The sequence below is a fragment of the Strigops habroptila genome, chromosome 1 (genome assembly GCF_004027225.2).
Source record: "Strigops habroptila isolate Jane chromosome 1, bStrHab1.2.pri, whole genome shotgun sequence".
In the NCBI taxonomy this organism is placed as follows: Eukaryota; Metazoa; Chordata; class Aves; order Psittaciformes; family Psittacidae; genus Strigops; species Strigops habroptila.
Genome location: NC_044277.2, coordinates 37,640,137 through 37,653,625, shown reverse-complemented (window position 1 = coordinate 37,653,625; position 13,489 = coordinate 37,640,137). Strand labels below are relative to the sequence as shown.

The window sequence follows — 13,489 nt, the reverse complement described above, 5'->3', positions numbered from 1 at the left end:
CACCGGGAGTTTCCCGGGGCGGGCCGGGCGCTGACCCCGCGGTGCGGGGCTGTGTGTGTGTCCCCGTGTGTCCCCCCCCACCGCGGTCACCGTCAGGCGGGGCGGCGCACGGAAGGCGCCGTGCTCTGCGGCGGCAGCGCTTCCTCGCCCGTCGGGGCGCTGGCGGTCCGGGCGCGGAGGTTAGTGACCCCCCGCGCCCCTCCCCCTCCGCGCGCGGGGGGGTTTCGGGGCTTTTTTTCCTCTTTTTTACCCTCTTTTTCTTTCTCTTTTTTCCTCCCCCCCCCTTGCATAAATTATGCCGGGCGGGGCGGTGACGTCGCGGGGGGCGGGGCGCGCGCGGCGCTCGCCCCCGGGGAGGGGGCGGTGTCGGGGGCGCGCCTTGTGGCGGCGGAGGGAGGGGGAAGGCGGGAGGCGGCGGCGGGGCGGGCGGCGCAGGGGGCGGTAGCCGCCTGGCTGGTGTCGCGCTCGGCTCGGCTCCGGCGGGCGCGCTCGCTCCCTCGCTCGCTCGGGAACTATCGGATTAAACTTGAATCGAGTGAAATTACACAAAGGAGCGAAGCGGAGCCGGGACCCGGCGGAGACCCCGAAACTACCCGAGACCCGCGCTGACCCTTCCTCTCTCCCTCCCCTCCCTTCCACCCCTCCTCCGCCCGCCCGCCCCGGTCAGGGATCCCCCTCCTCCCCTCTTAGCCCAGCCCCGGTGCGAGCGAGCAACTCCGTGCGTCTGTGTGTGTGTGCGTGTGTGTGTGTGTGTGTGTGTGAGACCCGCACCCCGCCTCGCCCCCCCCGGCCGGCGGCACCAACTCCGGAGCGTGTCCCCTCCTCCTCCCCGGCCCCTCGGCGGAGGGCAGCGAGGGAGCGAGCGGGGGACACCGGTCCCCGACGGCCTCCGACGGCCACGCACCGGCCCGGTGAGTGACCCCGCACCTCGCTGGGCGCGCAGGGAGGGAGGGAAGGAAGGAGAGAGGGCGGCCGCCGGCCATGGAGCCGTGGACCGGCGGCAGGTCTCGTCCCCGGCGGTGCGGAGCGGCGCGGAACGGGGTGCTCGCTGCCGAGGGGGGGTGGTGGTGGTGGTGGTGGTGGTGGTGGTGGGGGTAGATGCTGCGCCCGGCCGCGGCCCCGGGCGAGGCGGGGCGGGGGGGTGGTGTGTCTCAGCGGGGCACTTCCCCGGGTGTAAATGGCTTTTTGTTGTGCTGCGGCCGGCCGGCCGCCTGCCTCGCCTCGGGGGAGGGGAGGGCACCGGGGAGCCGGAGCGGCGGCGCCCCTTCCCCTTCGCTTCCCTTCTCCCCCTCCGCGCCCCCCCCCCTCCCCGCTCCGCAAGTTTGGAGGGTGACTAAAATTCCGGTAAAAGTTGATGGGAGCGGCGCGGCGGGGCCCGGCGCCGGCCGGGGTGGCGGCGGGAGCGCTTCCCCCGCTGACCACGCTGACGGCTCCCGGCGGCCGCGGCGGCACAACAAGCGCTAACAAAGTGAGGGCGCTTCCCCGCCGCGCACGGCCCGGCCCGGCCCGGCCCGGCTCGACCCGGCGCAGCCCCGCCCGCCGCCGCCGCGCTCCCTCGCTCCGCGCCGGCACATGGGTCGCGGGGGCCGGGGCCGGGCCGCAGCGGGGGCACCCCCGGCGGAGGCCGGGCGGTGGGTGGCGGCGGGCGGCAGGAAGGCGGGCGGGGAGGGAGGGAGGAGGAGAAGAAGGAGGAGGAGGGAGGCGGGAGCACGAGGTGCCGCTCCGGCCGCCGGTGCGTGCGGCGGGGGGATCGTCCTGCCCCGGCCGCACCGGGAGGTGGGGGGGGGCTCTCCGGCGGCCGGAGAAGAAAGGGGAAAGGGGAGGGAGGGGACGGGCAAGGGAGAGCGGTACCGAGGGCGGCCGGAGCGGTGCCGGCGGGCGCCGCATAATAGGGGCTTCACCCCGCCGGGCACCTCGCTCCGCGGGGCCGCGGCCGCGCACATGGGGGCGGGGCCGGGGTGCTGCCCTGTTCCCCCACCCCCCCCGCACCCCCGTTTCCTTCACCCCCCGCCCCCCCCAGCCCCGTTCCGGGCCATTTTGAGGGTGAGCGGAAAAAGGTGGTTTGAGGCCAAGCGGTCACAGCGGGGGGGGGGGGGGGGGAGCGGGGCCGGCGGTGCTTGCGGGGAGCGGGCAGCGCGTGAGTGTGCGTGTGCGCGCGTGAGTGTGTGTGTGTGTATGTGTGTGTGTGTGCGGTGGCGGGGGGAGGGGGGCAGGGTTGCGAGTGAGTCTCAGGGAGAAGGCGCTGCAGGCAATGAGCAGCCATCATCATTACGTTGCCGTCGTTTATCCCGGTAGCGTTAAACCGGGGGACGCGGTTTCAGTCCCCCTCCCCCGCAACGCCCCGGGGAGCCCCCGCGGTGCGGCCCGGCCCCGGCGGGTGGGTGCCGGGTGGGGTGTGGGGGGGTCAGGGGGGAGGCGGTGGGGCTGGCGCTGGGAATGGAGCCGGTTTCCTGGGCTGGCCCCGGCACCCCGCTCACGGCCGGGTTGAAACTAGTTGTTTTTTAAACAGACAATGGACAAAAGGAAAGTCGCGGTGCCCGGGAGTTCCCTGCCCATCCCCGCGGCCGCCCGGCGCCCCGCGCAACTCGCCCGCACTTACCCACTTTCCGCCTTTGTTTTCGTTTGGGAAGGGGCTGAACGTGCTCCCAACTACGGGAAACGGCGATTTCTCCATTTGCGGGAAGCTTTTTTTTGTTTCCACCTTTTTTCCTCTTCCCCCCGCCCCCCATCCTCGCCCCCTTTGGCCTTCCGCGGGTTTTGACCCGGGGAATATCCGAATACCCCCGATGCGATAAGTTTGTTTCTGTGTCGATGTGCGTCTCGGTTTTACTTTCATCAAAGCAGATCGCGAGCTGTGTTTATCCTGGAAGATGGCTTTCGGGAGAATGTGTTTGCCTTGTGTTTGTGGCTTGTTTTTTTCCAACCCCCCCCCTCCTCTCCCCTTTTCCCTTCTCTCCTCTCCCGTGGTACACGGGGCTGGCGGAGACGCAAACAAGCAAGTTGAACAAAAAATGTTTCTGTTCGTTTCCTCACAGATCATCCATTCTAACGACGGCAAAAAAATCTTAATGACTATGACCTTAGCAGCATGGGTAGCTGGTTTACCCCAATTATAAACCCCGTTAGTTTGCGGTAATGTGTGAGTATCAATATATAATTCATATTAAAAAGCATGATCGGTAATTATTGCTATCGCCATTATTATTTTTGTTATAAAAGTTGAAACCTGTCGTTTCCCGATGAGAGCGCTGCATCTGTCGCTTGGAGTGTTTTTGTCTCGCTGTTGCACAACAGAGGCTCTCTAGTCTTTAACCTAAAATGGCAGCTTTAATTTGACTGGGGCCCATTCATTGACAATGATAATAAAAAGGCTGAAAGCTAAATGTAGCTGGATGCTTGGGGCACGTTTGCAGAACTCTCTCCTTTTTCACTGCTGGGCGCTGCTAAGAGAGGAACTTGGAGGCTCTCTAGTTTCTAGCCTCAAAGTTTCACACACTTTTTTTATTAATTAAGAAAAGAAAAAAAAAAGAAGAAGGAAAGGACAAAAATCACGTTGCTCTGAGTAAACCCCGTTCTAGGCGGCAGGGCTGGCTGCTGACAAACTTAACGGTGAGGAGACAGTTAGGGAGGGCTTCTTCCCTTGCGAGAGCTCTGCCTTTTTAACAGCAGCGCAAAAATTCGAGTAATGCCTTTTAAAATCAGGCAGCAGTCCCAGGGAAAATTAACCATTTGTTTCTGAGGCTGGTAACAGGTGATCAGAACAATCGGAACGTTCTGTTCATGTTCCCATCTCTGGCTACTGGAAGCGGGAACCTTGCTTGTTTCTTCTTGTCTGGTGTGAATGTGCTCGGGGTTCCGCAGAGATCCTGTCGGCAGTGTGCTGCTCTCCTCTAGGAGAAAACCACAACTGCTGGGGAAAAGTAATTATTTCTTGTGTGAGGCATCGTTTAAAGTTTAAATCAGTTTTATGAGACAAAATTTCCCCTGCCACAGCGTTGGAAAACGGCACAGATTCACACACCCCCTGTCCTGCTTTTCTGTCAACCCAAACTGCTTTTTCCCAGTCTCTCTCGACCTTTTTTAAAACAAGAAATACATAAAGATCATTCTGAAAGCTGCAGAACAGGCTCTTGGATGAGCGTTAAATGCTTGTGATTGCAAGTTTAACTGAATTAGTGATTCACTGGTACTAATTGGATAATCGTATTTGACCAAATATCTTGCTAAATATTTAACAATGTAATGATATTTCTGTTATTACTCGTGCATCCTGATTTGGTTATATAAACAGCAGAAAAAAAACTTCTCAGATTCGAAACCCAAAACGGTTTTATTGCTACTTCAGTAATTAAGGGAAGTTTTGATTGTAGGTGAAGATCACGCAGCCCTTTTGAGAAAAAATAACCTTTTCTAAGGACGTAGAGCTGTAGAAATGTCAGTCAAAATGAGGTTTAGCGGAATACTCTCCCTGTTGCAATCAAGTGGTGGTAGAATTGAGTTGTAACCATTTTCTTTTGAATTCGGTTAATGTGGAAACCTGAAGGGTTAGGTGGAAGGAGTGCTGTAAAGGCTTCTCAGTCCACATAGAGGGGTCAGTTCATCAGAGTGTAGCTTTTTCCATGCGAGTTACTTGCTGGCTTTGCACTGATGAAAACCTTTTGATGAACATCCACGGTATTTCCCATTAATGCTCAGGTAGTGTTAGGACTTTATAAGATGTAAAATGAGTTATTTGTGAGTACAGGTGAAACACGCTGATGGTGAAGCGGAGAAAAGCGTGCTGAAGAAGGGGATGTACTGCTGGGTGCAGGCTTGGCACGGGTAGTCCCATCCTGCCCTGGTGTGGAGGGGAGGCTGTGTCTGTGCCCCGTGCCCTGGCCTAGGCCCTTGGCTGGAGGAGAATCTGCAGTGTGAGAACACAGCACGGCCTTAAACACTGTAACAGCCGGACAGAACCGACGACCCAGGCGTGGTTTTCTGTGTAGGTGGAGGGCCTGAGGAATGGGAACTTCGAAGGTTTTCAAAGAGCTGCTGAAATCTCGCAGTGAGGCTCTGTCTGTGGTTTGCCATACCTGTGGCATCCTGTAGCAGCGGGCTGCTGGGGTTTTTGTTTTGTTTTTAGCACATGGCATGATACGTAAGGGTTGTTGAGGTGGGAGGAGGAGGAGGAAAAAAGTAACCAGAAAGACAGGGTGGAAATAAGGCACAGGTTTCAAGGCAACACACGTGTTTTAACTTCAGCCCTTATTCCCCATTCATCATATTTTTACATTAATTTTCAGAGGGGGAAGCTTTTAGAACCTGCTGGTTGGTGTTTGCTCTTGTGAACCCAGCGTTATTCCAATAAACCCGTGTGGCTAGCAAGGACACAAGCAACTGTGTGACAAGTGGTGTGTGCCTGAGTGTCCTCCTTCCCCCCGTTCCCTCAAATCCTCACTTCCAGACGCTTTTGTACTTGTCTGCTATGTACAGATCACTAAGTGCTCAGATTTATGAGCTGATTAACTGATGCCCGTAAGTAACACGGGTGATACTTTTATGTTCCTTGTACACATGAGAAAACTGCAGATTTTAGTAAATAATTAAACTGTCTCCTTTACAAATGAGCCTTTTGTGTGTAGGTGAGGCTTTAGATTTCACTTTTCCAACAGAAAAGTTACTGTATAAATTTACTGCATCTGTTGAGCTTCATCATTAAGACAGACATTGACTTCATCGTTTATCATCATTTATTTTTCTGTGAGTAGCTTGTTTGCACAAAACCCACTGGATTTTAAAGGAAGAAAGTCTCAAATGTTGCCTGTATTTTGGCAGCGATAAAAAGGCAAAGGGAAGCTCCACGTGTAATTTATTTTTAGAGCTCTTTCAGAGGAAGGAGTGAAGATCAATATGCAGAAACCTCCCCTGTTTTTATGAGGATTCAGGATACCGAAACCTGATGGAAGAGTTCTCCTCTTGATTTCTTTCCACCTGCAGAATCTAACTGTGACTTTCAGTGGTTCATATCTTACGTCAGCACTCATGGACATGCCACATTGTAGGTGCACAGTTGGAAAATGAGGTTGGAAGGCATGATACAAAAAAGGAAAAGGAGGCTGTGACCTAAATGACACACTCCAAGCACCTGAATATGACAACAGAGCTCTTCAGATATTCTGAAGTATGCAAAAGCTGATTAGCTCTTTGCTTCCAACATTGTGACTTTTCAAGGATGTAGACACGCACCTAGAAGAAGTCAAGTCAAACCCAAGGATCTTTGTGCTGTTGGGTTCTCTTGTTTCATGAATGCCACTCAGCAGTGGTTTCTACTTAATTAAGTAAGGTTTTTCTTACTTAATTTAAGCATTTTCATTTAGAAGTTGCAATTCAGTAGAAGAGTGCTAATCATCAAGTAAGCTACTGTATTAGCAGAGCATCGTAACACATGACTTTGAAAGCTCATTGGCATATAGGAACTAACCCGAAGTCCTTGCTGGCGTGGTGTAGGGCTCACTCTGCTTTGGAGTGACCTATATAGCTATTTGGGTGTGGTTTTGCTTGGCTTTCATGGGAGCTGCGTCCAACCGTGCCCTGACACAGACAGTTGCAGTGATGAGAGGGCCTCGAGGGGAATGGTAGGGAATAAATAACTTGGAGAATCAATTGTCTGGGAAAAGTCATTGCAGCCAAAATATCTCCTCCTCCTAATGGTTCTGAGAGGGAAGTTAAATCTCACGTGTGCGGTCCTGATCCCAGAGGTGATGCTGCTTGGGCTTCATATAAATACGGGCTGGTGATCGTGGCGAGCAGCGCGGCAGCTTACCTGCCCGGGAGTAGCTGGTGTGTGGAGAATCCTGTGCTGGATAGTTTTGGAGGTGCTTTGATTTTAATGTCCTTGAGCCGCTTTTTAAGCCATTCTGTTGAACTTTCTGTTCACTGCTAGAACTCCAACAGGTAGTTGGCTTTAAAATTTATTTTCAGTGATTTTTTTGAAAGGAATTGGCCTACTCACAGTTTATTTTGACTTCTGTCTCCAAAGTAAGCGTCATTTCTTAACGCATTTTATGGAGGTGTACAAGATGTTCAAAGTATGATTCCTTTCATACGGCAAAACCAGTCCTGCTCTGAAATCTAAACCTTTTATTTCTTTCTATTCCTCTTTCCTGCCCTATTCCCACCTCTCACCCCCTCAGCTTTCCCATAGATTTTTCTTCCTGCTCAGATTGTGCCTTCCCTATTGTTTTCAATCTTCTTTCCAATTTATATCGCTCTCTTGTTTGCTTAGTGGAGTTGCGCTTTCTTGCCAGCCTTGGATAATTAGGACATGTTGCAAAATAAACACGCGTTTCAACTCCCAATAATACCGCTTTCTACCCAAAGTGTGGAGGATGCTTTTGTTGGTGTGGGAAGAGCTGGCTGGCTGCACTGAAGCCTGATGGAGTGTCACGTCAGACCCTGGGAGCTGCCTGGCAAGGGGATGTTCGGCAGCGGGGAGCCAGGGCAGGGGGGTGCTTGGGTGCTGATACAGAAACACGGCTCTTATCGTTTCTCTTGCTCTGGGTGTGCAGTATTTGTGAGTGGGAGGAGTCTGGTCCCGTCACACTCTACGTGGAATGGGGACAACATCCCATTGTGGGGTGTCCCTCGCCAAACAGGGAAATCTGGGGTTTGGGGAGGAGCTTCTATGGGGGATTGAGTAGGGAAGGTTTGGAGACCAACAGCTATGTGACCAGTGGTAAAGCAGATCAGAACCTGGAGCAAGTCCAAGGAGGACTTTAATAAAGGCACTTTTGTCCTGGATCTTAAAATAGGAAGCCTGTGGATTTATTTACAGGGTAAACAGGATTTGTTAAATGAGTAGTCTTTAGGTGTGAGGTCATTGAGAATGACCAGTCTCAAAGAACTGGTCGTTCTTTGAGAGAGAATTCAGGGGAAAACTAACTAAATCTGAACTGAAAGTTGAGATTTTAGGTGTTTAGAGATCAGTGACAGAACAACATGAGGAGAAGTAGTTTTCATTGTAGAAAGTATTGGGGTAGTGCTGTTACAGGAGAAATGTGAAACAAGCCTTTGTGTGAGAGAAAGGGAGATATTCAGTTAAAGTTTAGGTAATAACCTGGGTGAGCCAGCTAGTGAGTGGGAAGTCCCAAGTTGATGGTAACTTATTATAAGTACATATTCCCTGCTGCAAAGAGGATTCATTGAGATTGAAATCCAAAGCTGAAGTGTTACTTGGTAAAATGTACGGGAAAGTGCATGTTGGTCTGGACTGCAGAAAATAACAGTTCAGTATTTCTTTGAGTTGAAAACAAGACAATCAGAAAGGAGATGTGACTGACTTCGTTCTAAATGCTTGATATCAGGATTGAAGAAAGGAAGGTAATGATGAGGCTAACAGATGTTCAAAAATCACTCTGATAAGGCTGAGATAAAATTGCACGTAGGTGAGAGACTGGTAAACTTCAAGGATGCATTTTAATTAGTCGTTTAGGGTGTAACAAATGTTCTCAAAATCTTAAGTATTCCTGGGTAGGAGAGCACATCTGAAGTCCAGAAATCTGGCATCTCAGGTAACCTGCTTGTAGTTCTGTGTTTAAATGTGCATGGGGTGTTCATGTGGGATCAGAAATACCTAAGCAGCCATAACTGCAGTTATTAGCTTGAAATAAGATCTAATAAAATATATGTGTGTATATATATATATAAAAATTTTGTCTCAACTGTCTGGCATACATAGGCAAATCCTGTGCTCTGGTTTGCACTGCTATTGGACTGGAGTAGGTGCTTGTTGGTGGTTTATTGCAGAGCAAAAAGCAGGCAGGTCCTCATCTCTGGTTCTCGGTTTGAGAGGTACTTAGACTATATTGCTGATTGCTGGGAGGATCCTGCAGGCTTCACAGGGTGGTGTGGTCATGTCAGGATGGCTTAAGCTAAGGCCCTGTGTCACTGGAGCCATTGCTTATGTGAGTTCAGAGATTCCCTTAAACTCCGATGAGTGGACTCTCGCTAAGAGTATAATTCTTGCCTCAAGTTGTTTGAACCGTGAAGAATTAAACTGAGAGTTTATAGTGAGCAGTTTAATATCTCTCTTGATTTAGGAAGGAATCATTCAGAAAGCGAGTTAAATAGGGGTCTCTGGACTGCCTCAGGAGGTAAGTCTGGGAGAGACCTGCTAAGTAATTCAGTTTATTTATCAGTACTGTTACGAGGTGTCTGCTGTGCTTTGCATTCACTCGGCTCTGTGAATGGGGTACAGCCTTATTCATCCTTAGTTTAATCATTCTTTCATCGGTGGGGAAGTGAATTAGCAGACTTCAGCTTCACTTCCCCCCTCCTTCTCTCTTGATCTCTGCAAAGGTACGTTGTCTTTCTTTTTGTACAGCAGTAAGTGAAGGCAGTTACTTGCTGCTTTAATTCTGTTGTAACTTTAAGAGAGCTTACTGGAAAAAAATCGCATCAGTTCCACCTGCATCTCTCCTTCACTACAGTTCTGCAGTAGTCCCCAGCCCAGGCCGCCTTCCCTCACTTCAAATACTAACATACGTTAGTATTTGAGCAGGGTTTGAACTTTGTGGCAGCCATGCAGGAGGAAAGGGTTGTTCCGTAGAAATGGCGTGGCTGTTGGGAGAATCTGCTTGTTAAAGGCAGAGCTAGAACAGAAACGTGCTTTCCGACTTGGGTCCGATAATTGTTGTAAGAGGCAGTCTTAGAAGTCGAGCGTGTTAGATGTTGCACTGAAACTAAAAAGAAGAATGGAAGTGGAGTGGTGGTGGTGTGTTTTTGCGTGACTTTTCACTTATCATGGTTAGATTTATCTGAGAAATGCTCTGGTTAAGGTGACTGAGCTCTCGAATGGCTAATTCTCAAGGAAATAGCCATTCCTTCGTAATGCCTCGCGCCCCTGCTCCCCTCTGCCCAGTCTAATGACTACTTAATTTTGGGGTGCTAAAAAAGAAAACCTGGGCTACAAAAAAGGTGGCAGGTGAAAGGAATTGCTTAAAGTGCTTCTCTCATGAGAAATTTCCCTTACACAGTTACTTAAGAGATTAATCTCCTTGATCTATTTCTCTCCTTCCACCACCATTCCTCTTTCCCTGCCTCCTCCCTCAAAAGAGAGGAAACCGAAGCGCCTGCCTTTCTGCCTGCCTCTCTAGATGAAGGATGGTCACCCTTTGGCTTGTCAGCGTGCGATTCCCCTGCTGAGACTGACGCATGACTGGCGGCACAACTGGACTGTGCAGTGTGGGGATGGTTGGGCAATGTGAATTCTTGCTGTGGGAGGAACTGGACTAGTAGGGGCTCTTGGAGGCGGGTATTACAGAGCCAGCTGGGATGCAGGCTGCGTGCTTGACCTTATCCCCTGATGGGGCTTCTGGGATCTGCTGCAGTCTTCCTTTGTGGCTCTGTCTGTATGGCAGTCACAGATCTGTGGTGTAGTCTATGGCTGCCCAACGTTAGGAGTTTTGGCAGGCAGGTGGTAGAGTCAGAAAGGCTGAAAAACCCTTGTCTAATTTGCTAAGGTGTAACGGTGATGTTGTGGTGGGGCAGGGTATTTCTTCAGTGCGTAGTGAAATGAGTAGTTTCTGTTTTGAGGTGCCTCCAGGTAGGCTGTGAACTTCGAATAGCAAGATGAGGACTCCAGCAGCTGAGCTGTCCTGTTTGCTGCTGTCGTGAATGCAGTTTGGCTGTGGGGCTGATGTATTTGCTAGAGGTTCACTTCCTGCTTCTCGGGTGAAATGGCATGTCCACAGTAGGCGGTCCATCACAGAACGAGGCAGAGCTCTCCATAGAGAGAGATCACTGGGCAGAAAACCTGGGGACAAGGCACCTGGCGCATATTGTCACTTCCCTGTGGTACACCACCTTGCAGCACGTTGGCTTGACTGCCTTCCTTCAGATTCTTTCTCTTAGGCATGTTATTCCCTGGTAGTTTTACTTGGCTACTCATGGCAACTTCAGGAGAAAAGGCAAAGTTCTTGCTGTTCTCAGCTTATTAAAAATACTTGTAGCTTTCGTCCATCATAATGCTTATTGAGATTGGTGGGTCATAATGCTTATTGAGATTGGTGGGGTTAAAAAAAACAGGCAAGCTAGGAAGAAATCTTCCAAGCTTTCTTTACCCTCCTTTTCCAGTTGAGTTATTCTTATCTTGCTATTGTGTTTTAATGTAAATGTATTGTGTTTTTAAAAACTTATCTTTTTTTTCTGCTGGAATATTATGTATAAGAATACATATTATATATTTTTTGTGTACAGTAAATATTTTGTAGCTCTGCAGATAGTTGAAAGCAAAGCTATTGAATGTTGTCTTGTGGCCCATCTAATCATTTATAAGTCAGGGTATGGTTTGAGAAACGCAGTGAGCTAATTTAACCGGACATTGTTCTGAAAGGAGAAGTTTCCTCTCTGCCTTTGTCCCCCTGCACCCTTCCTCCCAACCGCATGGCTCTGCTACTTTGTTATAGCAGCAGTGCTTGTCAGGTCCTTCTGTGAACCACTTTAGTTCACTAAAATGGCAGAAAAATAACTCTGTAAAATGGAGAGCATTTTGCTGTTGTAATGAATCAAACCGGCTCATAAAAGGATCTGATGAACACCAGAGCTGGTGCTAAGGACGAGGGGGGCCGGTGGCTTGGAGAGCAGCAAGCCCTTTTCATCTTTTCATTTTGGTGGCAGTGAGCAAGTGGATTGGATCAGTTGCCTGGGAACCTTCATGGGAGAAATAGAAATAGAGTAATCATCTGTGAAGCAAAGGACACCAAAAGAAGAATGTGCTGGCCTGAGTTCAAACTGATATTAAAATTTGTTTATTCTAGTGATGGTGTGGATTGCACACGATAAACAGTTTGTTAAAATGAATAATCCACTGCCCAGAAATCAGTTTTCCTCTTGAGGTATGAGAATAAAAGTCTTAAAGATTTACTGACATATAAATGGCTTGTCTGACATTTCAAATGAAGAGTATTTAATCTTTAAAACAATTTATTTGCAAGAAAGTACATTGCTCTTGTGGTGTGTGATTCTTTTTTTGGCAAGCTTGAAGTCCTCCATTAGATTCATCAGCTTTCCGAGTCAGTTTGTCTCAAATTTTATCAAATCAATGTTTAATTCAGTGGATTCAGTTATCCAGACTTTTATCCCAAGTATCTACATTATTCCTGATAGTTTGAGAGGGTATGAGAGCTCTTGGTTGTAGGAGGTGGCTGACACTGTTACTTCCTATCGTAGTCTAAAGGTTTCTCATACCAAAATGAACACACTCTTATTTAAAATTGATGAAAAAATTGCATTGTAAGTAAAATAACACGCTGCTTAGTGACTCCTGTAATACCAGCCTCTTGCTGTTCTCCAGAGAGAGAAATGGGCAGTTCACACTGCGTGGCTTGGCAGAGGAATGAACACCTTACAGAAAATCAAGGATTCTGACTGTAGCTTCTGCTCAAGCCACCTGCCAGCTCGAGGTGACTCTCTGAGCATAGCAGGAGCATGGCAGGAGGAACTGCTTGCTTTCTGAAGAGCCCTGGCTATTCTGCAAAATCACTTGTGTTAAACCGCCTGCAGTGTGACAGAAGGGCACTTCTTAGCAGGTGGAAGAGTGGAATCTCGTGCTTTCCTTCCCGTTTTTCTCAAGACTTGGACAAACTGTATGTGCCTTAATGGAAGTTAAACACTTGTCGTAGCTATTAAAAACCCCCAAAACAACAATGTAGAGCACCATCTGTATTCCTCTCTGCAGGTTTTACATCTAAAATACTCCCTTTCAGCAGCTACAGGAGATGGTGGGAGAAGCAGGAGAGGGGACTTACAAATTCTATCTCTGGGCACCAAGGATATTGCAGGCTGGTCTTAGTGAAAGCTGTGTGAGGAATGGTGGCCCTGACTAACATTGTGTGTGTTCAGAGCGAATATTGTAGTTACTAAAAGCAGTTTGTTTACACTAGGAATTGTATGTGCTTGCTCTAATGGGCCTTAGGAAGCCCAAAGCACAGCTGTAAAACATCTGTCTCTGAGACCAGATCTTGTCTGTCTGATGAATTTTTGTCCTGCATTTCACGTTCAGATTTAAAAAAGTAAAACTTCTTTTTGTAATAGGAAAGTTCTTGGCCATCCTGTGTGAAGACTGGTTTGCACTTGAAAGACTATCATGCTGTTGTCTTGAACACAGAACTTAAAACAGTGACTCAGTATTAACTTAACTCCACTTCCTCTTTAATCTGATCATCTTGCTTGCTGTATGACCTTATAGCACCTTAATTTAAAGGCTGCTTATTCCAGTGGATTAAATTTGGAGGTGTCTGGAGTGGTGGGCATTGCTACAGGAAGGGCTTAAGAGGAACCGAGGAACAGAGTTGCCTCAAAAGAAAAATGGGGGTTGGGAAATAGGAGCAGCAGGAGTATTTTCCCACTTGCTGATGCTGACTGTTGTGCATGTATGGTCTGTGCAGCAGCACAAGGCTTGCTGAAAAGTCAGGAAGAGTTTTGAGCACATAGTTCTGCTGTACCATGAGAA

At 49.6% G+C, this 13,489-nt stretch overlaps 1 protein-coding gene across 5 annotated transcripts in view; it reads left to right on the top strand.

The window, feature by feature from the left end:
* The first annotated feature begins 413 nt into the window (after positions 1-413).
* CHD7 (chromodomain helicase DNA binding protein 7) overlaps positions 414-13,489 on the top strand; it is a 133,491-nt gene continuing 120,415 nt past the window's right edge. For 3 of the 5 annotated variants that reach the window (XM_030511341.1, XM_030511342.1, XM_030511340.1), the window contains exon 1: positions 3,098-3,139. The gene's annotated coding sequence lies outside the window, so the exon portion shown is untranslated. Of the gene's footprint in view, positions 912-3,035; positions 3,140-13,489 lie in introns of those variants that run through there. The other 2 variants (XM_030511336.1, XM_030511331.1) reach the window with 2 other exon arrangements.